General features: G+C 48.7%; 1 pseudogene; it reads right to left on the bottom strand.

Annotated features, from left to right (window-relative positions):
- Nucleotides 1-702: 702 nt before the first annotated feature.
- Nucleotides 703-25088, bottom strand: part of LOC107120389 — a 37629-nt pseudogene continuing 13243 nt past the window's right edge.

Here is a 25088-nt window from a genome sequence, read left to right as displayed (position 1 = left end):
AAACATCTCAGGAGCGTGGTTTCCTTCTCTAGACAACCTGAGCGACTGGTCTTGTCATATCTCAGAGGTAGAAGGTGCAACACTGAAAGCTTGTGTGTAGCCCAAGGCCTCAGTGTTTGAGGAAACGCCTTGGGAAGGGGTATCGGGGTTTGAAAAGTCTACACTAGGGGTCCCCAACGTGGCGCCCCTGGGCACCGTGGCACCACATGACACCTTTTCTGGGGGGGCCAGGTGAGGCTTTCGCCCAGCACACCTTCTGACGGACTGTGCAGGTCTTGAAAAGCATTGCTTTGGCAGCGGCCGCCGCCACTCCACAAGGATCTTCACTGCGTGAATGAAGTGGTTTTTAAGCAATATTTTCATTGAAAAGGGCATCTTGTTCAAGCAGAGCTTTAGTCTGAAATGTTGAAATGTTGTGGTTGCGCCCGCCGCCCCGTGTCAGCATTCCCACAGGCTCAGAAAGGGTGGGCAGTCCCGGTCTACATTAAGACAAGTCTCTGTTCAGGGGAAGGACGGCATTGGCGGAGGGCCAGGGAATATTAATTTTAAAAAGAATCACTTATGGCTCTCCATATTTACCATATCAGACAGCATCCGATATAGAAACTTATTCAAAGGAATACATTAAAACAGGCGTGATGTGTGTCGGATTATATAGGAGCCAGAAGTAAAGCTACACATTTAAACAAAAAAGAAAACTGAAGCAGGGGAAGATGGTCGCTTTTCTGTCTCATGCTGGTCTCGGCGCAAAGGAGTTGGAACGTGCCTCCTCAAGACGACTTTTTGTAGTAAGAAATGTCTGCATCCTGCAAAAAGAACCAAAAGCATAAAATTCTGAGCTCGTTTCTCATACTATCAAGATATACACTCTACCTTTTGGCTAGTGCCTATCAGTGTTCCCTCTAAGATGAGTTAGTGTGAGCTAGCTGACAGATTTTTAGCCTCCGGCTCACACATTTTTGTCTTAGCTCAGGAAGGATGGCTCCAGAGCAAACTTGATTTATGCAGCAGCCAAATCGCTCGCTCACAACTCTAATGCCAGCCGCTCACAAAGTAGAATTTTTGCTCATAAGACTCCACAGCTTAGAGGGAGCATTGGTGCCTATGTGTTCGTCTGCGACAAGTTAGTAGTACACTAATACTTTATCAGATGGGCAGGGAGGATTCTCTCAAACTAAACTGCGGCTTGTGGGGGGGGTAGGCCCCATCCTATGAGAAGAAGACCCTCTTTATTCAGCGCCTGGAATCTACACAGAAATGATACGCACATACTAGAGGCTGGTCTTGTATGTGCTCATAGGTAAGTGCGCTCTGAACTAGAACACAGGAAGAGCCCTGCTGGATCAAGCCAGTGGTCTACCTTGTCCAACATCCTGTCTCACACTGTGGCCAGCCACTTCCTCTGGAGGGCCAACAACAGGGCACAGAGGCCGAGGCCTTCATTAGAACATAGGAAGAGCCCTGCTGGATCAGGCCAGTGGTCTACCTAGTCCAACATCCTGTCTCACTGTGGTCAACCAGTTCCTCTGGAGGGCCAACAACAGGGCATAGAGGCCAAGGCCTTCCCCGGATCTCACCTCCTGGCTCTGGGATTCAAAGGCTTAGTGCCTCTGAATGTGGAGGTTCCCCTCAGTCACCAGGGCTAGTAGCTATTGATAGCCTTATCCTCCATGAACCTCTCTCATTCCCTTTCAAAGCTGTTCCTTCCTGTGGCCATCACTACAGCCTCTGGCAGCGAAATCCACATTTTAATCACTCTCTGAAGAGTGGGGTATCCGTAAATGCAAAAATGTGAGCAAGGCCAAATGCCAGCCATAGGTTTGGCAGTTAATGTAGTTTCTAGATTGCTCTATCTGACACAACGTTCCAGGTTTATTGCACTATAATCAGGTCAGTAGCTGAACATACCACTCCACTCTTGAAATTCTGGATTCGCCTGGTTCCCATGCGGTTTTTTCAGCAGCCACCAGGCCCAGGTGGGGGCGTACTGCCAGAGGTAACAGACCGCCAGGTACGGTTGGTCACTGACCCAGGCTTCTTTCAGGTCGTTGACCATGCTGACCAGTGTCAGTCGGACACAGCGTTCGGTTGACATTTTATGCGACTGATCTCCAACGTTGACGTTTTTCTAGAGGGGGGGGGGAGAGAGAGAAAGGGCTGCAGCAAACAATTTCGGTGCTCCCCACTTTCAGCAAGACCGTCATAGTTTTGTGCACATTTCGGAAACTGTCCTCTTACCCCCAGAGGTATCATAAGCCAAGCCGCTCTCGTTTGGCTTTAAGGCTGCATGCCTGCTAGCGAAGACTTCTGGGTAGGGTTGCCAACGCCTGGTTGGGAAATTCCTGGAGCTTTGGGGATGGCTCCAGGGGAAGGCGGGGTTTGGAGAGGGGAGGGGTGTCCGCAGGGATGTGATGCCGCAGAGCCCACCCACCCAAAGCAGCCATTTTCTCCAGGGGAAGGGATTGCTGCTGGCCAGAGATCTCCAGGCCTCACCTTGAGGCTGGCAACTGTGCACCTCAGACTTCTTGAGGCTGTGGCACACTTGCTAGCCAAATTGTCCTTAAAGAGAGTGAGGACTTTACTGCAGGGGACACAAGAAATCCATTACTGAACGACCTTGGAAGACCCATTTTCACTGAAAACTACAGCCTTAGCACCCCCTTATTTCTTGAGCCTTCTTGGGGACAAAATCCAAAGGATCTTGGCAGAACAGAAAAACGACGCCAACCGGGGAACTTCGGAACACTCTCTGCCAGCTGACTAACTTAGCAAATCACTGTGCTAATCCCCTGTGCGCCTTCAGCTGGGCCACACACTTTCCTGTCTCTTTTGGCTTGGAAACCTCCTCTTCACGTCACAACGTAGGAAACACAACTTTCCCCTTTGAAAACGGAAGGATTTGTGCCTCGGCACCTGAAGGGAGCCGAGCGCCCCTTCAGAAATAGCCGCCTTCCTTGTAGGAGGACCCTTAGCTTGGAACCACCCAATGATCTGTGATTGGCCTCTCCACCTCGGCAGCCATTTTGAGAACGGCCCTGCTCTCCTGGCAGCCATTTTGTGGTGGTATTCCAAAAACACCAACACCCTGGCCATTCCTGGTTTTAAAAGTCACTCATGTTATCCACACTGGGACCAGGATAATATCTCTGACAAAAAAACGCCTCACAAGCAGGAAGGGGGGAAAAAAAACCCTCCCATGTAGGGTCGCCAGCTCTGGATTGGGAAATACCTGGAGATTTCGGGGGTGGAACCTGAGGAGGGCGAGGATTGGGGAGGGATCTCAATAAGTTATAATGCCATAGAGTCCGCCTACCAAAGCAGCCATTTTCCCCAGGTGAATGGATCTCTGTCACCTGGAGATCAGTTTGTAATCCCAGGAGATCTCCAGCCACCACCTGGAAGTTGGCAACCCTACTCCCACAAAGGAAAGAAAGCGGCTTCCGTTCACAGCTCTCAGTTCCTCTAATGAAGCCCTGAGGTTATCATGACCCAAAGGCAGGGTCCACGTTTTCACCCACATTCGCAGAGTCAAACAGAAAAACCAGACTATCCGGAGAAGCCAGACATGCTGTAGGTTGTGAGGCGATGAAGTTACCCCACTAGCCTGCATATCAGAAAGCGCAGAGTGGGCGATACCTTCATTGCACCCACTTCACAATGGAGCGGTATTCCATCCCCTCAAAAGAACAGAAGATCAGGAAAAGAACAATAGCCTAGTGCTTTGTTTTAGTAGGTAGATTTTTTAATAGGTAGATTTATTTTTTTCCCCCCATTTGGAAACCATCCCCGAATAATGAGCCCTCATTCATTGTCTGAAGGATTACTGTCAAAATCAAGATGGATTTACGCCCTTGCCAGTATCTTGTGAAAACTAGGCTGTACCATGACAGACCAACAATGCCAGCGTTGCCGCCCTCCAGGTGGGTTGTTGAGAAGAAGCAAACAACCGTGATGTATTATGCCAAAAAAGTCTCCAAAGACTAACATAAGAACATAAGAGACGCCAATGTTGGATCAGGCCAAAGGCCCATCCAGTCCAACACTCTGTATCACACAGTGGCCAGAAATACCAGGTGCCATCAGGAGGTCCAGCAGTGGGGCCAGGACACTAGGAGCCCTCCCACTGTTGACCCCCCCCCAGCACCAAGATGACAGAGCATCACTTGCCCCAGAGTCCCTATCTATACCTTATGGCTAATAGCCACTGATGGACCTCTGCTCCATATGCTTATCTAATTCCCTTTTGAAGCCGTCCATGCTTTAGCCGTCCATGCTTGTAGACTAGAAATTCCTTTTTCCAATATTCAGTTTACTGGAAGCAATTCGAACGCCATCGACACCAGCGAACCATGCATATTATATCTCGTTTCGTGTGGAACTTTATCAAAGTGGGTAACGTTGAAATACAATATTTCCGTTCGCGGGGAGGGCGGGGTATAAATACAATAAAATAAATAAATAAATATTAATCCATTTGACAAATTCTCTAGTAGTATTTCATACCGACCAGAGGTCATTTTGGGGGGGGAACGCGGGGGAACACAGTTCCCCCGGATGAGGTGCACAGGGGCGGGGCACATGATGAAGCCCCGCCCCCTGCTTCCAGCCGCCCCGCTTCCAGCCCTCATTCAGCCAGGAGGAGGCAGGAGAAGAGGGAGGGTAAGTTGCTTCCTCCCCGCCTCTCCCCACCCCTGCCTGCCTGGGGCCAAGGAGGGCCTTGGCGGGGCTTCCTCGCACTCCCGCTGGCCTTGCAGGTCCATCGCCGGGCCCCTGATGTCAGGGGGTGTGGCATATGCTAATGAGTTATGCTAATGAGTTCCCCCTAGCTCTTTTTCTACGAAATGACCCCTGATACCGACAACTCATCAAATCCATTAGTGGAATTGACAATAGAGGTCAGTTCCCCTGGAGGAAATGGCAGCTGCAGAGGGTGGACTCTATGGAATACCATCGACTCTAGGAAGATGGAAGTCCTAGAGGGACATCACAGCACCACGGAGCGCCCTCCCCTCCCCAGGCCCCGCCCCAAATCTCCACGAATCTCTCAAGCCATAGCTGGCAACACTAATTACGATGCCCAGAACTTTCTGCTCTGACGGCCAGCAGCTCTCCAGGGCCTCGGTCAGAGGTCTTCTCCCCAGCCCCCCCGACTAAGATCCTGCTTCAGAGTGACTTGGTTTTCAGTGTTCTGTAGGGTTGCCAACCTCCAGCTGGTGCCTGCAGATCTCCTGGGATCAGGGTCAGGTTAACCATGAAGCAGACTCAGCACGTGCTTAGGGCACCAGGGCCAAAGGGGGCACCACAAAGTTGGGGAAACAGCAAAAAGCTTAGTTTGCACAGTATGTTGTGTTACCATATGAATACATTTTTGTATTGCTGCAACCTGCATTGTATGTCTGGTCAGACAGGTCAACAAGAAGAGAAGAAGAGAAGAGGAGATTGGATTTATACCCCGCCCTTCACTACCCAAAGGTGTCTCAGAGCGGCTTACAAACTCCTTTCCCTTCCCCTCCCCACAACAGACACCCTGTGAGGTAGGCGGGGCTGAAAGAGCTCTTGACCGAAACTGCTCTTTTTCAAGGACAGCTCTTATCAGAACTACGGCTTGCCCAAGGTCGTCCAGCCAGGTGCCAGTGGAGGAATGGGGAATCAAACCCGGTTCTCCCAGATTAGAGTCCGCACACTTAACCACGACACCAAACTAAAATGGACGGGGTCAGTGTGGAAAGGAGGGGGGGGCTCAAGATTGGTCAGTGCTTAGGGCGCCAGTGGGCCTTAATCCGCCCCTGCCTGGGATTAGAACTGATCTCCAGGTGACAGAGATCAGTTCCCTCGGCATCGGACCCCACTGAAGTCCCTCCTCCTCCTCAAACTCTGCCCCCCAAATCTCCAGGTATTCCCCAACCTGGAGCTGGCCAGGGCTATACAAAGTTGGGAGGGAGAGAAAGATTGTATTTGTTCCATAAATCACAAGGATGGCGGAACCAGAACTTTTCTCATGTGTCACAACTCCCTGGGCCTTCCCAAAGGACCCTACACCACTCCTAGCCAGGGCTCCCAAGTACTTACCTTAATTCGGCGGGGGATGTATAGTTCTTCGCGGGACCATTCCCGCGGGGGAAAACACAGACACTGCACTATCCCGTCGCCCAGACGTGACGTAGGCACGTAGCCGGGCGACGCTCTAGCAATGGGGCTGGAAACTCGATGGTACCATCGAGTTTCCAGTCCCATTACCAGAGCGTCGCCCGGCTATGTGCCTACGTCACGTCTGGGCGACGGGATAGTGCAGCGCCTGTGTTCCAAGCAAGAATCTCCCGGCGGGGAAGCATGTGTCCCCCGCCGGATCGTAGGTAGGTACTTGGGAACCCTACTCCTAGCCCCAACTACAGAACCACATCTTTCCTTCCCTTTTATTGAACATGGGGCTAAACAGCCATACTGGCGTAGTGCTGCTAAAAGCAGAGGACGGACATCGATTGCTAGTTATTTATTTTTTTTAAGCTCTGCACTTTTTAAATTCTTAATCTTGTTATGTACCACGAGAAATTCGACAGACAGCCTATGAGGAGATTTAACAAGCCAACTTGCTTATTGTTGTTGTCCTCTACAGTTTCAGAAATAAATGAAAATTACTAGTAGGTACCAAGCAGCTGCGTCCCATGGAAGTCAAAATGCAATGTTCTTTTTCACATAAGGCAACGCAATCCATTTCGGATTTGTCGCTTCTGGACCGGGCAGAGAGATCTCAGCAAGAAGAGTCAGTCGTTTCCACGCCCGGCTTTCTGGTTGATCTTTCAGACAGAAAGCAGTCTTCCAGGCTGAGACACGAAATCACTTAACAAAAATGTGACCAGAAGTCAGATGACGGCACAATTGAGGGTGGATTTGCTAGAGGGCTGCGGATTAGTCGACAGGGCAGAGAAAATCTGGGCAAACAAAGAAGGTCCTTGTGACGCTTGCTGCATTTCAACACCCCCTCTGACGCAGAGAGTTTGGACACAGTGGCAGGAAGATCCCGACAGCCAAAAGCTTCCAGATGTCAAAATATCCCCCCAAAAGGAAAGCTAGCCTAGCTTCCTACTAAACAGGACAGCGGCCTCCTATTAGGAGGAATGTAAGAGTGGTTGAGCAGTGGAACAGTCTGCCTTGGGAGGTGGTGGATGCTCCTTCGCTGGACATTTCCAAGCGGAGGCTGGACGGCCATCTTTCGGGTATGTTGTAGGGCTATCTTTCCACTATGCTCCTGCAGAGTGCAGGGCGTTGGACTAGATGACCTGCAAGGTCCCTTCCCACTCTTAACATTCTAGGATTCTAGGATTCCCCCCCCCCTAGTGTGGACTACTGCCCCAACGCCTACATTCTGAAGCATGCGAGAAGAACGGCTTCTAATGTCCTGGCCCCACTGGTGGACCTCCTGATGGCACTGGTATTTCTGGCCACTGTGGGATACAGTGTGTTGGACTGGATGGGCCTTTGGCCTGATCCAGCATTGGCGTCTCTTATGATCTTATGTTCTTATGACAACTCCAGAAGATACTGGTATGCAATTTGATGGGCATGCGTAGCCGCATGTGCATACGCTCTTGACAATACTGGGGGGGGTTGTTCTGGGGCACAGCTTCCATGAACACATGGAGCATATCCTACACTGAATCCGAACATCAGTCCATCAGAATCGGTATTGTCTTCTCAGGCCGGCAGAGGCTCTCCAGGGTCATAGAATCATAGAGCTGGAAGGGATCTCCAGGGGTCATCTAGTCCAACCCCCTGCACAACGCAGGAAACTCACAGATACCTCCCACACAGACACACCCAGTGACCGCTGTTCCACGCCCAGAAGATGACAAAAAACTGGCCTGGAGAAAAATTGCTTCCTGACCCCAAAGTGGTGATCAGCATTTCCCTGGGCATGTAAGGAAGGGCCACGAGAACTAAGCACTGAGGCAGCCCTTCCTGCCCTCCCTCTCATGAGCTGCCCAAGTTCACCGAATCAGCATGGCTGTTCGATGGCCATCTGAGAACCTCCGAAGAAGGAGAGCCCACCACCTCCACAGGAAGCCTGTTCCACTGTCAGGAAGTCCTTCCTAATGTTGGCTTTAATTTTTAAGCAGGAAAAAAGATTCCAATCCATGAACAGTTAGTTGCTTTAAAGAGGATGGGTATCAGTTCAGATCTGAGAGCTCCACGAAAGATTGTGTGACGGAAAGTGGGTATCTATTCACCTTTAAAGGCCTCAGGTTACAGTGATAAAATGGTGTGTCAGTCCTTGCTTAAGGGCTCTGTGAGTCTTGAGCGGAGATATAAACTTTATAAAGGACGCAAACACAGAGATTTTTTTTACTTAAAATAAAAACATGCTTAAAACATAAGCTCTGTAAGCTGCAAACCTACTTTTGATTTATTGACATTCACCACAGAAATCTCATGGTCAGAGTTCTGAGTCTAGGACCCAGGTTAGAACATGAAATGGCTGAGCGATTAAGAGAGTCTGGCGAAGCAAGCTATGATGCAGCAGCAGAACTGGAAGCAGGAGATGGCCAGTTCCACTGTGGGCCTGATGGAAGACCTCCGGGGGCCGCATGTTTGACAACCCTGCTCTAAATGACAGCCCTTCAAGTACTCGAAGATGGTTATCATATCTCCTCTCAGTTCTCTCCAGGCTAAACAGACCCAGCTCCTTCAACCTTTCCTCATAGGGCTTGGTCTCCAGACCCCTCACCATCTTTGTTGCCCTCCCTCTGGACACGTTCCAGCTTACCTATACCCTTCTTAAATTGTGGTGCCCAAAACTGAACATAATCCAATATGTCCCCAGAAGAACATTCAGATCAGCGGATAACAACTTACTGGTGATCCCTGGCCCTAAGGAAGCCTGGTTGTCCTCAACCAGGGTCAGGGCCTTTTCGGTGGAACTCTCTGCCGAACAGCATCAGGGCCCCGCGGGATCTTATGCAATTCCGCAGGACCTGTAAGGCAGAGATGCTCCACCAGGCTTTTAGTCAGGGCAGCAATGGTTAGGACTGGCACCCTTCTTTTCGTCCTATGGTCCCCATGTCCCCTTCCCTGCCCTGCTGCGCAGAGGGCACTGCAGCCGACAAAGGGGGTTGATCGCCATCTAATTTAGTTGCTTATTAATGTATGATGGTAATTTTATTCGGCTTTTAACTGGCTTATTTGTTTGAGGTTGTAAATGAGCCTGTTTGCAGGGTTGGGTGATCCATAAATTATAATCATCATCATCATCATCATCATCATCATCATCATCATAATAATACTCTAGGTGAGGTCTAACCAGAGCAGAGTAAAGCGATACCATAGCTTCGTATGCTCTGGACACTATACTTCTGTTGATACAGTCCAAAATGGCATTTGCCTTTTTAGCTACGGGCCCCAGGGCTCTTTTTGTAGAAAAAGCCCAGCAGGAAATCATTAGCATAATAGGCCACACCCAACAGCAGGAACTCATTAGCATATTGGGCCACACCCGACAGCAATGCTCATTAGCACATTAGGCCACACCCCCATGTTACCAGAAGTGTGGTTATCCAGCCACACCCACCTTTTGCTTGTTATTCTGTTTACCTTGTTTGTTGTCCAAACCCAGGGCTTTTTTGTAGCAGGAACTCCTTTGCATGTTAGGCCACACACCCCTAATGTAGCCAATCCTAATGAGTTTCTGCTGTTGGGTGTAGCCTATTATGCTAATGAGTTCCTGCTGGGCGTGGCCAACTCAGGAGCCAGCCGGAACTCCGTTCCTGTGCGTTCCTGCCCAAAAATAGCCCTGGCTACGGCCATCACACTGCTGACTCATGTTCAGCGTATGGTCTACTAAAACCCCTAGGTCCTTTTCGCACATACTACTGCCAAGACAAGTCTCCCCATGCTATAATTATGCATTTGATTTTTCCGACCTAGACGCAGAACTTTACAGTTATCCCCACTGAAATTCATTTTATTTGTTTTAGCCCGGTTTTCCAGCCTGTCAAGATCATCCCGTATCCTGACTCTGTCTTCTACCGTATTTGCTACCCCTCCCAATTTAGTATCGTCTGCCAGTTTAATAAGCATTCCCTCTATCCCTTTATCCAAATCATTGATAAAGATGTTGAACAAAACAGTTCCAGGACAGATCCTAGAGGCACTCCACTTGTCACTCTTCTCCAAGAAGACGAGGAACCATTCATAAACACTCTTTGGGTGCGATCTGTCAACCAGTTACAGATCCACCTAACAGTAATAGGATCCAAACCATGTTTTACCAATTTGCCAACAAGAATATTATGTGGAACCTTATCAAAAGCCTTACTGACCGACAGCGGCAAGAATAATGTTAACAAAATGTTGGAAATCAGAGATAATACCATCAAAAAAGGAACTGATAGAAAAACTGTTATCGTTGGCTGAAATGGATAGTTTAAGCTTAATATTACAAGGGAAAGACCAGATTGTGTATGAGAAAAGATGGGGAAAACTGTATGTATGGATGAATAATACGATGTGAAAAAATGACTCACGAATATATAAGTGTAAATCTGCTAAAGGCTGTTTATCATGTCGAAAAATTATAAATAAATTTTTAAAAAGCCTTACTGACCTCATGCTGAGGTCTTTCACACCACCCATTGCCTTGGCCTTTTAACTGGAGATGCCCGGAATTGAACCTGGGACCTTTCGGCATGCAGAACAGATGCTCAAGCCACTGAGCCATGGCCCTTCTGGATCGCAGAGTCTTCTCTAGCACCTGGAAAAAGCCTGTCCCCCAAGCAAGAGTGTGGGGTGTTGGGGCTACCAAAAGAGCCATGGGTCAGATCGGGCAGCCCACTGTTACTGAGCGTGCTTGGCTGCCGCCACTAATGTGTAATAGTGTTTTATTGCACTTAATTTTTAAACTTGTTGTTAGCCGCCCTGAGCCATTGGGTAGGGCGGCATAGAAATCTCAAAAATAAATAAATAAATAATAATAAATAAGGCCACTGCCCGCAACTGGTATTTAAGGCTACACCAGAACTGCTGTTACACGGCCATCACCAAATTTATAGGGCAGACGGCAAGAACGGTACGCTCCAACACACAAAAGCCGTGTCACAGCCAATGCTCCCTCTAAGCTGTAGAGTCTTGTGAGCAAAAATTCTTCTCTGTGAGCTACCGGCATTAAAGTTGTGAGGAAGCGATTCGGCTATTGCACAAATTAGTTTGCTCTGGAGCCACATCCTTCCTGAGCTAAGGCAAAAATGTGTGAGCCGGAGGCTAAAAAACTGTGAGCTAGCTCACACTGACTCAGCTTAGAGGGAACACGGGTCACAGCTTGTATGAAAAGGGGTCAGCCAGAAGGTCACAAGGGACAGCAGGCCACAAAACAACGGGAAAGTTTCTGAGTTTGTCAGAACTCTCCCTTTGGCTCAATTTTCGGTACAAAGAGAGAGAGAGAGAGAAAGGCAGGGGAGAAATAGGTGCTTTCAAGATACGGGAGGAAAGATGTAGCTGCTGTAATCTAAAAATGCTTCAAGTGGAAGAAGATTGACCTCCAAACGTGACTGTACTTATCATTCGCCATCCATCTGCACCATCCATCTGCTGGGCAACGTTACCCAATCTAAGCTTCTGCTTCCAGCTAGACCGATTTCAAATGACATTTTAAAGTAAAACCCCCCGTTTGATTATTTCTGGAGGAGTAAATGGTTTTCATTCTGCGCTTGGAATCGACACAGTTCTGGCCTCTGTGCTCAAAGGATGGTCGTTTGAGGACACAATCGTAATACTTGTGGCTTATGGCGGTCAATGTGGGGCTTTAGTTCAGCCAAAGAGGTTTTAATCTCCATGCGACTGTTCAAAGTAACGCCCTCTCACAAGTGGGCCTCACGGTCTTGACCCACTGACCAACTCACCAGGTTCAACCCCTTCTTTACTAAGGTTGTCAAACCAGGCCGAACCCTGAAGATTTGGGGGTGGGGAGGGTGGTCTTCAGTGTCTCCTCTAAGCTGAGTCAGTGTGAGCTAGCTCACAGTTTTTTAGCCTCCAGCTCACACATTTTTGTCTTAGCTCGGGAAGGATGGCTCCAGAGCAAACTAACTGATGCAGTAACCAAATAACTCGCTCACAACTTTAAGGCCAGTAGTTCACAAAGAAGAATTTTTGCTCACAAGACTCCATAGCTTAGAGGGAACATTGGTGGTCTTTGGGGGAAGAGCCCAGCAAGAAAGTGAGGCCACAGAATCAACCCACTGAAGCTGCCATTTCCTCCAGAGGAGAGGATCTCTGCGGCCTGGAGAGCAGAAGTCCAGAACTCCAGGCCCTACCTGGAGGTTGGCAAGCCCAGTTACTAGGAGGACCACCGTTTTTCTTTTTGTTTGCTCTGCCTTACAAGGTTTGTTTCATTTGGCGCCGGAGGGACGTTGGACTAACCGCTGCCTTTCATATCCACACAAGGAGAATGCCAATTTTTGCCCTTTCCCTGAGTTACGTGGGGCAACTCAAACCAGTTTCGCACCTAAACCTGTCCCGTTCGGTCCTTTGCACAGCCTGGTTTCTATTTCAAGACCACTGTGCTTTCATACAAACGGAATAACTCACTTTCAATCCAATTTAGCAACCATTTGCAAGTGGATTTTTGCCGTTTTACCCAGTAAAATCCAGTTGCAAAGTGCGTGGAAGGGGCGTGTTTCAGTGTTTGTGAAAGCACTCTGCATGTGTAGACTCTCAGCCTCTCAAAACCACTCATCCCCTCTCCTTTTGTTTGCTGTACCGAATGTGCAACCCAATCGAGAGTTCGAGAGAACTCTAAAGTTCATGCATCGTTTGTGCGAAACTTTGGTTGATCCCAACGAAAAGGTATTACTGGTGTGGCGATCATCCTTGCAAGTCCTGCCTCTCCTCCAGGGCTCTGAACCATTCCTTGCAATTTAGTAAAGGTTCCCCTTCCTTGAAAGCCAGTCGAATCCGACTCTAGGGGGTGGTGCTCATCTCCATTTCCAAACCAAACAGCCAGTGCTGTCTGAAGACGTTTCTGTGGTCATGTGGCCAGCATGACTAGACTCCGAGGTGCACGGAACGCTGTTACCTTCCCACCGAAGCGGTACCTATTTATCTACTTGCAATTTCTTGCTTTCGAGCTGCTAGGGTGGCAGGAGCCGGGACCAGAGACAGGAGCTCACTCCGTCACGTGGCACTCAGGTCTCGAACTGCCAAGCTACAGACCTTCTGATCTGCAGCTAAGCGTCTTAACCACTGAGCCACCGTGGCCTCATGCAAATCCAAGTGATTATCAGCCAATCAGAGCCCATGGAACCCTATTGAATGGGCGGGGCTGAGCCATCCTCAGCCTTAAGAGAGGTGAAGAAAATTATTTTTTCCTTTGGACAGGGATTTTGTGGCTCTGGAAAAGAGCATCAGCTTAGCCAAGCTTTCATTTGGCTTTCTAGTTAGGGTTTGGGGTCGGCTTAGGGGGGAAAGCTTATTTGTGTTTGACAAATAAGCGTCTTGTTAAGGGCCCATCATTCCTAACTGGTGTGGGGGGGGTTCTGTGGAAAGGTGCTCTGTGAAAGAAAAGGGCAGCCTCGAACCTCCTCAGAAAGGGGAATCAAATCTCCCCTTGTGGGCTATTCATTTTATTGGAGAGCCAGCTTTACTTTATATATTTATTAGAACAAAGTCCAGTGGCACCGTTAGGACTAACAAAATTTTATTCAAGGTATCTGAAGTATTTATTTAGTTTATTAATACGGTCAAGCGACCAGCCACTATAGAACCATTTCCAAGAGGAATAATAAAATACACAGTAAATACATAAAATCAAATAGATATGTAAAACATTAAAACGGATACGGGAGCAATACAATGATCTTTAAAGCGCACCAAAGCAATGCTACTTTGTCAGCAATTCACTATCTAAGATACAAGCTTCCTTTTTTTTAAGGGCCTGGAAGCAAAATTTTGCTACAGCTAAAGAAATCCTTTCTCTTCCGGTCTTCCAGCAAAAAGCTTAAAATCCTTAATTCCGCAAATTTCAACTGGACAGCCAAGGGTTTAGATTTGGACAACAATGGGAAAATTAACAGTTGTCTCTCCATAGCATAGAAGTTACAACGTAACAGAACATGTGAGACCGACTCTATTTCAAGATTTGTACAAGGGCAACATCTTTGGGAACTAGGCCAACACAAAAACCTTCCTTGCAACAAATTTGAGGGTAAGGCATCAAAACGGGCTCTAGAGAAAGACCATCTATAGCCGTTGTATGTAATGTTAGAAAGATATGGAGCGGGAGCAAAACCTGTCCAGGATTTTAATCTTTCTGAGCCTCTATATCTATTAAGCGTTGGGTTACTATAGATTTAGCTTTAGTCAATCCAAGCTCCAAAAGACTTGCAGCCCTGTACAAAAAAGCTTATACCCAGAATTAAATTTTGTTGGTCTTAAAGGTGCCACTGGTCATAAACTTTGTTCTGTTGCTTCAGACCAACACGGCGACCCCACCTGAATCTCTCTTTACATATTTATCCACACACCGTATTTACCTTATTAAATAAGCCAGTTTGGTGGAGTGGTTAAGTGCCCGGACTCTAATCTGGGAGAACCGGGTTTGATTCCCCACTCCTCCACTTGCACCTGGCTGGATGACCTTGGGCAAGCCATAGTTCTGACAAGAGCTGATCTTCTTCGTGGTCTCTGTGCATCACACCTCTGAGGTCGGCGCAGGCGCACTATATCCCAGAGGTGTGAATGCACAGATGACCACTCGAAGATAATCAGTTACAGGTAAGCAACCTGTTTTTCTTGAAAAAGAGCAGCTTCTGTCAGAGCTCTCTCAGCCCCACCTACCTCACAGGGTGTCTGTTGTGGGGAGGGGAAGGGAAAGTAGATTGTAAGCCACTCTGAGACTCCCAGTGAAGGGTGGGGTATAAATCCAATCGCTTCTTCTAAATACTTTATTTTCCATTCAATAAACCTCTGATGTTCATCTCCATCTGTGTCTTGTCTGTCAGGGAAAAATCTATGAAGCCAGGATCCCTGTTTATCTCACATACAGGAGTCATTTCCTGCAGGAGCGCACAGGAGCGGAGCTCCAGCAGTAAAGAGCCCAGGGGGTGGGCACATGCAACAAGCCCCACCCCCTGCTCCCAGCAGCCCCGGGCCACGAGGAGCATGAGGACCTGCACATTCCCCTCCCCAATAGCTAGGAATCCAAAACAGTCCAGTGGAGCCCGAGCAGTGGGTGTTGCCTTCTGACACACTTCCAGTAATGTCAGGGGGTGTGGCATATGCAAATAAGTTATGCTAATGAGTTATGCTAATGAGCTCCCGCACCTCTTTTTTTACGAAATGGCCCCTGCTCACATATAAGTACAACCTTAGTCTAGCAGGTTTCTAACGAAGAGACCTTTAAGCAGCACACAGTTTACATGGGGGATCTAGATCTTCTTTAGTCCACAAGGCCGTTGCCTCAGCACCTCTCCTCCCGCTCGCTCTCACCCCGTTGCCACCACAACTTGATGTTTCGGAAACCCATCTGTGTATCAATGTGGCTACTTGCAGCCTTGGTTAACCGTGTATTCCTTTCCATCTGTGGCCAGCCCTGCTTGGGGCCATACAGACTATGGGAACACATGCCACTAGCTAGCTCTTGTAAGAACATAAGAGAAGCCACGTTGGATCAGGCCAGTGGCCCATCCCAGTCCAACACTCTGTGTCACACAGTGGCCAAAACCCAGGTGCCATCAGGAGGTCCACCAGCAGGCCCAGAACTCCAGAAGCCCTCCCACTGTGCCCCCCCACAACCACCAAGAAGACAGAGCATCACTGTCTCAGACATAAGAACATAAGAGAAGCCATGTTGGATCACGCCAATGGCCCATCCCAGTCCAACACTCTGTGTCACACAGTGGCCAAAACCCAGGTGCCATCAGGAGGTCCACCAGCAGGACCAGAACTCCAGAAGCCCTCCCCACTGTGGCCCCCCGACCACCAAGAAGACAGAGCATCACTGTCTCAGACATAAGAACATAAGAGAAGCCATGTTGGATCACGCCAATGCCCCATCCCAGTCCAACACTCTGTGTCACACAGTGGCCAAAACCCAGGTGCCATCAGGAGGTCCACAAGCAGGGCCAGAGCTCCAGAAGCCCTCCCACTGTTGCCCCCTCCCCAAGGAGACAGAGCATCACTGCCCGAGATAGAGAGTTCCATCTATACCTTGTGGCTAAGACCCACTCATGGACCCCTGCTCCCTACGTTTATCCAATCCCCTCTTGAAGCTGTCTATGCTTGTGGCCACCACCGCTTCCTGAGGCAGCGAATTCCACGTGTTACATACTCTTTGGGTGAAGAAGTACTTCCTTGAGAATTTTAGGCCCCTTGGCCCTTTCCAGTGAAGCTGATCGGCTCTGCTAACAGCAACACCTTCCTCCAGAAGCCAGAGGCGCTTCCCCTTTGCAGAGGAAGGTGCTGTTATTCTTAGAGTAGCCGTAGCCGAATTTCTTAAAGCCTTTCAACTAGCCGTACCTTTGCCACCTCTTCAGTAAACACATTCTGTATGATCTGTGACTGGACAGGCCCTGGGCAAATGTTGATCACGCTTATATCGGGATACTCAGCAAGTTCAGGCCGGAGAGAGTTGAAGAAACCCTAGGAGACAAAGCAGGGTGTTAACAAATAACATCTGTACACTGCTGTTTCTTCTCCAAGGCCAAACAACAGTAAGTCTCTCAGTAGCTAGGAGGCACGCCTATTAACACTTTACAGAATACTCCATTAATGTTAAGGCTTAAAGGTAAAGGTAAAGGTTCCCTTGCTCAAAAGCCAGTCGAATCCGACTCTAGGGCCGCGGTGCTAATCTCCGTTTCCAAGCCGAAGAGCCAGCGCTGTCCGAAGACATTTCCGTGGTCATGTGGCCGGCAGGACTAAACACCAAGGCGCACGGAACGCTGTTCCCTTCCCACCGAAGTGGTACCTATTTATCTACTTGCAATTTCTTGCTTTCGAACTGCTAGGTTGGCAGGAGCTCGAACTAGAGACGGGAGCTCACTCCGTTATGCGGCACACTCGGGTCTCGAACGGCTGAACTACCAACCTTCCACAGCCTGCAGTTCAGCGTCTTAACCACTTGAGCCACCGCAGCTCCTTAATGTTAAGGCTTACTTGTGGGGAAAGCCTAACTATTCACTTTTATCTCCCCCCCTTCCCTCAAGGAGCAGACCGAGCCCATTGGAATTTGGAAGCTAAGGAGGGTTGGCCACAGTCGATACTTGGATGAGAGACCACCAGGGAAGACCAGGGTTGGCACGCAGAGGAAGGCAATGGCAAAACCACCTCTGCTCAACTCGCCTCGAACACCTTGCGGATGGGGCCGCCGTGACTCCGTTCTGACCTGACAGCGCGTTACCCGGTCTTCCCTCAAGGGGCAGCATACACGGTTCTTCCTGCCTCCATTTTATCAGAAATATCGTTCATTGCTTGTTGCTTCGTTACACCAGTCGCCAGGGCTTTTTTTGTAGAAAAAGTCCAGCAGGAACTCATTAGCATAATAGGCCACACCCAGCAGCAGAAACTCATTAGCATGTTAGGCCACACCCCCTGATTGCACCACTCATTAGCATATTGGGCCGCATTCCCATGTTAACAGAAGTGTGGTCATCCAGCCACACCCACCTTTTGCTTGTTATTCTGTTTACCTTGTTTCTTGTCAAAACCCAGGGCCTTTTTTTGTAGCAGGAACTCCTTTGCATGTTAGGCCACACACCCCTAATGTAGCCAATCCTAATGTGTTTCTGCTGCTGGGTGTGGCCTGTTATGCTAATGAGTTCCTGCTGGGCGTGGCCAACTTGGGATGCAGCCGGAACTCCGTTCCTGTGCGTTCCTGCCCAAAAATAGCCCTGCCAGTTGTTGACCATAATAATAAATACTACAACTGCGACTGGACTGGAATCTAGCTGGTCTCCTGCAGACGAACATGGCTACCTTAACCCTCTGAACTCCGGGAGCCCTCCCACTGTTGCCCCTCAAGCATCAAGAACACAGGGCATCCCTATCCCATTTACATCATTATTCATATCACAATGGCTTGCCCTTTTGTTTAGAGGTCCTCATTCTTGTTTCTTCTCTTCCCCCTCCCCCTTGCATGGAGGACCCCTTTCCTCCGTTTGGAAGTTTCTTGCTGCACGCCTTGGAATCGGAAGACTGGGGAGCAAAACCCCACTTACCATGAGGGCATGCTTGCTGGCACAATAGCCAGTGGCCAAGGGAGCTCCCATGATCCCCATGACACTGCTTATGGTGACCACCTTCCCTCGCTTCCTCTCGATCATGTGGTCCAGGACAGGCTTCGTTAAGGAGATGGTGCCCAGGTAGTTGAGCTCCATGATGGCGTTGTAGACGTCGACGCTGGTGTCCACAAACAGCGAGCGCTGGGATCGGCCACCGTTGTTCACCAAGACATCGATCTGGAGGGAGACGGGGAACGAATGAAGCTTGGACTGCCCCATCTAACTAAGCACAGCGTCGACAGCGAAACTGAGACCGAATGACAAAGTATGCAGATGCACCCGTCTGCCACAGAGGGCGGTAGAGCCAAATGTGGGGAACCCAAGATGGCTCTTTTTAAAAAAGAAAACGAAAGCTTTACAGTAAGGTTTATGGGAGGGGTGGGCAGGGCGCTTGAAGTGTGGGAATGCAAAGGGAACAGCAGTCGAAGATTTTTACGGGTCGAAAAGGGCTTCCGCTTTACAGAAACGGAACAGTTGTGGGCAGTATTCCCTCTAAGCTGAGTTAGTGTGAGCTAGCCCACAGTTTTTTTAGCCTCCAGCTCACACATTTTTGTCTTAGCTCAGGAAGGATGGCTGCGGAGCAAACGCATTCATGCAGCAGCCAAATCGCTCGCTCACAACTTTAATGCCAGCAGCTCACTAAGTAGAATTTTTGCTCATAAGATTCCACAGCTTAGAGGGAGCATTGGTTGTGGGAATCCTTGCGCAAATGACACACAGATTTACACCACTGCACTAATACTATTGCACAGAATGCGCCTGTGTATTTTCATTACTTTCTGTGAGACCTGGTATGTTCTACTTCCTGATAAAGAACTTGCAACAACTGTTGTTTGAGTTGAAAGATCTCTATGGATTAAGAACATAAGGAGAACCCTGCTGGATCAGACCAGTGGTCCATCTGGCCCAGTATCTTGTGTCACATAGGCTGTGGTTACACGGAGCAGTAGCCATGCTACTGCGACGGAAGATAGGCGTATTTTCTGGGTGCGATCTCACCGCCACATCTGGGAAGCGTAGAGCTCCCGTGGCGAACCTGAGGCTTCCCTCCGAAGATGCGCGGTTAAAAATTAGTACCTCGGAGGTACTAGTTTCCGGAAACCGTGGGGCAAGGGCGGGCGTCTGATCGCGTTTCCGGTGGCATCCGGTGCCCGCACAAGCCCCATTGTGAAAAGGGTTTTTCCTCCCGAAGTCTCCAGGGATGCACACAAGCACCCAACGGGGCAAGCGCATACTTCAGGTTAAAAAAACAACAACACAACCCCATTTGCCACGCTGCACCGCTTCTTTGGCGCGTCGTGTGATTGGCACCTCCCCCCTAATCACGGGACCTCGACAAGACCGCGAGGGGACGCCTGATCGCGCAGTCGCGCGTTATTTCGCTGTGGGGCAAACAGCCACGCCTCCCCCACCCGCGATATCCGGCCCTTGTGACTGGGGCCATAGTGGCCAACCAGTTCCCCTGGCAGGCCAACAACAGGGCAGAGAGGCTGAGGCCTTCCTCTGATGTTGCTTCCTGACACTGGGATTCAGAGGTTGACTGCCTCTGAATGTGGAGGCCCTGCATTGGGCAGGGGGTTGGACTAGATGGTCTGTATGGCCCCTTCCAACTCTATGATTCTATGATTCTAAGGGTTGCCTCAGTGCTTAGTTCTTGTGGCCCTTTCTTACATGCCCAGGGAAATGCTGAACGCCACTTTGGGGTCAGGAAGCAATTGTTCTCCAGGCCAGTTTGGTCAGAGATCCTGGAGGCTTTTTGTCATCTTCTGGGTGTGGAACAGTGGTCACTGCAGGTGTGGAGGGGGAGGTATTTGAGAATTTCCTGCATTGTGCTGGGGTTGGACTAGATGACCCTGGTGGTCCGTTCCAACTCTGTGATTCTATGATTCTCTTCTATGATTCTGGGTTCCCTTTAGTCACCAAGGCTAGTACAGGCCAATCCTATCCTTCAATATTAATCAACACGTTAATTATCAGTAACGTTAAACTGCGTATTTTCAGTTATGTCAACAAGCTGCTTCTTCAAAAAGAAATCTGTTTTTTTGTTGCATTCTTGCTCCGACGTAGTTTGGCGATTTCATTACAGACCCCCGGAGTAGTATTTAAAGAGCAAATTGTTGGCCCAGTCAGTTCACACATCACTCCAAACCCTGGCTTCATTCAGCTAGCTATGGCTGGTTCAAGCGTTTGAACACTGCTCTGCCAACTGTAGTTTGTTAGGAACTGAAGCAGGAACTGAAACCACAGCTGACGTTGGTTGCCGAACCATGGCTTTGACTCTCAGTGCGAAAGGCAGGTTTATCAACGACTTCGATAAAAATACAATACATTTGGTGGGGCGTATGAATGAGGGGCATCCTGACTCATATTCCGGAACTTTCCTCACCAAACGCAGGCCAGGATACCAGCCAGGTCCCAACGGGGGGAAAAGAGAATGGGCACCAAAACCAGTTTTGGTCAAGGAAAAGCAGCATTAAAATCTGCAAGATAATGTACTGGATCAGACCAATGGTCCATCTAGTCCAGCATCCTGTCTCACACAGTGGCCAGACAGTTCCTCTGGAGGGCCAACAACAGGGCAGAGAGGCCGAGGCCTTCATTAGAACATCAAGAGAGCCCTGCTGGATCAGACCAGTGGTCCATCCAGTCCAGCATCCTGTGTCACACAGTGGCCAACCAGTTCCTCTGGAGGGCCAACAACAGTGCATGGAGGCCGAGGCCTTCATTAGAACATCAGAAGAGGTCTTGCAGGATCAGACCAGTGGCCCATCCAGGCCAGCATCCTGCCTCACACAGTGGCCAACCAGTTCCTCTGGAGGGCCAACAACAGGGCAGAGAGGCCGAGGCCTTCATTAGAACATCAGAAGAGGTCTTGCAGGATCAGACCAGTGGCCCATCCAGGCCAGCATCCTGCCTCACACAGTGGCCAACCAGTTCCTCTGGAGGGCCAACAACAGGGCAGAGAGGCCGAGGCCTTCATTAGAACATCAGAAGAGGTCTTGCAGGATCAGACCAGTGGCCCATCCAGGCCAGCATCCTGCCTCACACAGTGGCCAACCAGTTCCTCTGGAGGGCCAACAACAGGGCAGAGAGGCCGAGGCCTTCATTAGAACATCAGAAGAGGTCTTGCAGGATCAGACCAGTGGCCCATCCAGGCCAGCATCCTGCCTCACACAGTGGCCAACCAGTTCCTCTGGAGGGCCAACAACAGGGCTTGGAGGCCGAGGCTTTCTCCTGATGTTGCCTCCTGGCACTGGGGATTCAGAGGTTGACTGCCTCTGAATGTGGAGGTTCCCTTTCGCCACTATGGCTAGCAGCTATTGATAGACCTATCCTCCATGAATCTAGCTAATCCTCTTTTAAAACTGTCTATTGTGGCCATCACAACACATCCTCCAGCAGCAAATTCCACATTTTAAACACTCGCTATGTAAAGTAGTATCTCCTTTTGTCCATCCTGTATCTCCTGCCCATCAGCTTCATTGGATGCCCTCAAGTTCTAGTATGTTGAGAGAGGGAGAAGAACTTACGAGCCAACCCTAGTCAAAATATACCAGTGTTTCAAGTCATGTCTGAACTGGACCGTAGGTTGTGCCGAGTTAGCGGGGGGCAATGCTCCCTCTAAGCTGTGGAGTCTTGTGAGCAAAAATTCTACGTTGTGAGCTCCTGGCATTAAAGCTGTGAGCGAGCAATTTGGCTACTGCATAAAATCAGTTTGCTCTGGAGCCCTCCTTCCTGAGCTAAGGCAAAAAATGTGTGAGCTGGAGGCTAAAAAACTGTGAGCTAACTCACACTAACTCAGCTTAGAGGGAACACTGGCGGGGGGGCGCAGAGAAGAAAAGGGGGACAGATGGACGAGATCTGCAATGTATAAAAAAACCCCTGAATCCGGGAAACGCAATTGCAGTAAACAGCTGTACCGCTTCTTATCTACTGCAAACATCTAGAACCATGCTTTCAAATAGTTTTCCAACTAGGACTGGCAAAGTATCAGTGAGGAGGGGAAAAACAGGAATAAAGGTTATGTCTTATCTTTTGCCAACAGGGGGAAGGTGGGGCGGGAGAGCAGTGTGCCGTGGGGGGAAAGCCACAAAAAAGGGGAAGAACGTTGCAACAAGCTATTTCTGCGCCCGGAGGAAACAACCACCTTTACCCCTTTGCATGCATCAAACTTCAAAAAGGACCGTCAAGAGGAATTTGATCTATACAGGTAAAGAAGTATAACCCAGGAGTTACTCTCTGCAGGAATCGGGCCATGAGTGGCTGGTTAAGTCATGAGCAAACTGAGGATATGTTGTCGAAGTCTTTCACGGCTGGAGTTCGTTAGTTCCTGTAGATTTTCCGGGTTGTGTGGCCGTGGTCTTGGCATTGTAGAACCTGACGTTTCGCCAGTAGCTGTCACTGGCATCCTCAGAGGTATAACACAGAAAGATGGAGTACTCTCTGTGTCAAGGTGAGAAGAAAATGGTAGGCAGGTAATTTATATCTACTGACAGGAAACCTCCTCAGGAAACAATCCATATAAAAAAAGAAGCTCCTCCATTTGCATGTTCATAGCCTGGGGAACTCCTACAAGGTAATGACTCAGCCCTACCCCACCTTCCGGAGTAGATATAAATGACCTGAACCCACAGCCAACAACGAAGTACACGCATTCAGGAACGGTAATACTTTTATTGCAGAGCTATAGGTGCAGTAACATAAGCACTGATAAGAATGGCGGCTGCCCCATGGGCATAATAGGATATAGGGTATTCGTATGCACACACCCCCCCCCCAGAGCACTGGCCAATTAGACGCCCTCCCACGCATGGGATAAAGCATGGAGACCGTTAGGTAGCTAAACCTGAGAACCAACACTCTCCCACGGCACCTAGGGAAAACCCAGACAATACAACTCCCTCCTGCACATCTGTATAGATAAGCATTTCGGCGCAAAGCAGAACAAGCACAGAAAGGAATGCAGTAGCAATTAACCAGACACAGACCGACCTGATACCTGCCTACCACTTTTCTTCTCACCTTGACACAGAGAGTACTCCATCTTTCTGTGTTATATACCTCTGAGGATGCCAGTCACAGTTACTGGCGAAAAGTCAGGTTCTACAATGCCAAGACCATGGCCACACATCCCGGAAAATCTACAGCAACTAACAAACTGTAGTCTGGAACCTCTAACAGTGCAGTCCTAAAAATGACACCCTTCTAACTCCACTGAAGTCATTGGGCTTAGAAGTACACGGCTATGCTTACAACGACTGCACCAATGCTGAACATCAAAATCCTCTCTGCTCAGGCAATGAATACACTCAGAAACTCAAGGGCTGCGGCCACTGCTGCCCAACGTTACCACGTAGCAATAACCTTCTCCTCCCTGGCAGCGTTATTCGGAGGCAAGAATCACTTTACTGAGTCTGGCTTCAGGAACAGGGCCAGTGAGGAGCTGCAGACATGCCACGCTGCCTGACCTGCTGCCCACTCTAAGCCCCAGCCAAAGGCAATGTCAGTCCCCACCACCCCCTCCGTTTTGAGAACATGCCTGATTATCCCGCGCAGAAACAATGACACGTTATTGTAACATTAGGCAGCATTAGCGCTGGACCCATTTCCTGCCCTGCTCGGAAGCACAGCCAGAAAAGGGCTGACCTACCTGAATTAGAGTACCGAAAAAGAGGACGGTCAAGGAAGACTCACCTTTCCGAAATGCTTAAGGACGGTGCTTGTGGCAGAGTCATGGCTACCCCTCTGGGTCAGATCGAGCGGCACGATAAGGATGTCTTTGTCACTTAGTCGACTGATTTCTAAATAAATAAATAAATAAAAATTGGGGGAACGGATTACTTTGCAAAGCAGTGGGGACTGTGCATGTCTATTAGACACCTCAACAACAAGCCTTTATTACGGCCATAGACCAGTATAATAGATAACAAATAAGTACAGATAAGGAAGCAATAAAATTATAAAATATTATAGGATCTAAAATTATAAATAAGAGCTAAAAAAAATTAAAATACAGACATGATAAAATCAATATTAAGATCAGAAATTAGATTTAGGCCTATCTGTACTTTATTTCTTTCCTAGTTTGGTATGCCAACCAACCAAATTTGGCAACCATCCTAGTCAGCTTTTGGTTATCCCCTGCCAACATAGTTGACAAGAGTATGCTTCTATTACGACCTGGAAAGGAGTTAACTATAGGCTTGATCAAAACTTCCCTAATATTTTGATATAAAATACAATCAAAAATTACATGTTCCAATGTTTCGTCAGTTCCCAAGCGACATATACAACTTTTCCTCTGTGATCTAGTATATCTGGCCTCCATTATGGCTGGGGGTAAGGCGTTGTATCTTAATAGGGTAAAAATTCTTCTATGGTTGCAGATATCTAAATATTTGATGTAAGATCTCAAAGTTATCTTGTTAAGTGTACTTACATCAATTACAGGGCTCCTAATCCTGCTCACATCCATCTGTCGTTCAACATCTAATATTCTTTGTTTTAGAACCGATCTAGCCTGCTCATGTCCCAAAGACAGAATAAATTGTTTTGAACACTGGGCACCAGTGTTCCCTCTATCTATCTGTTTCCGCCATAAAGGAACAAAGTTGTCTTGCATCATAGTATGGGAAAGGCCAGTAGATAAGAAAATCAGTTTTAACCAATAATGGAATGCAGCAATCCACAATCTTGCCTCCACCGTGACCAGGCCAGCCTCTAAGCGGATTGCAGCATTTGAAACACTTGTTGGGACTTGAAAGATAGCTCTTAAAAATTTCGATTGCGTTCTTTCAAGTAAGGTCAAATTTGCCAGGAGGGACAAAG

This window comes from Gekko japonicus, unplaced genomic scaffold, assembly GCF_001447785.1.
Source record: "Gekko japonicus isolate JY-2015 unplaced genomic scaffold, Gekko_japonicus_V1.1 scaffold345, whole genome shotgun sequence".
Taxonomy (NCBI): Eukaryota; Metazoa; Chordata; class Lepidosauria; order Squamata; family Gekkonidae; genus Gekko; species Gekko japonicus.
This window is presented reverse-complemented; position numbering and strand designations above follow the sequence as displayed.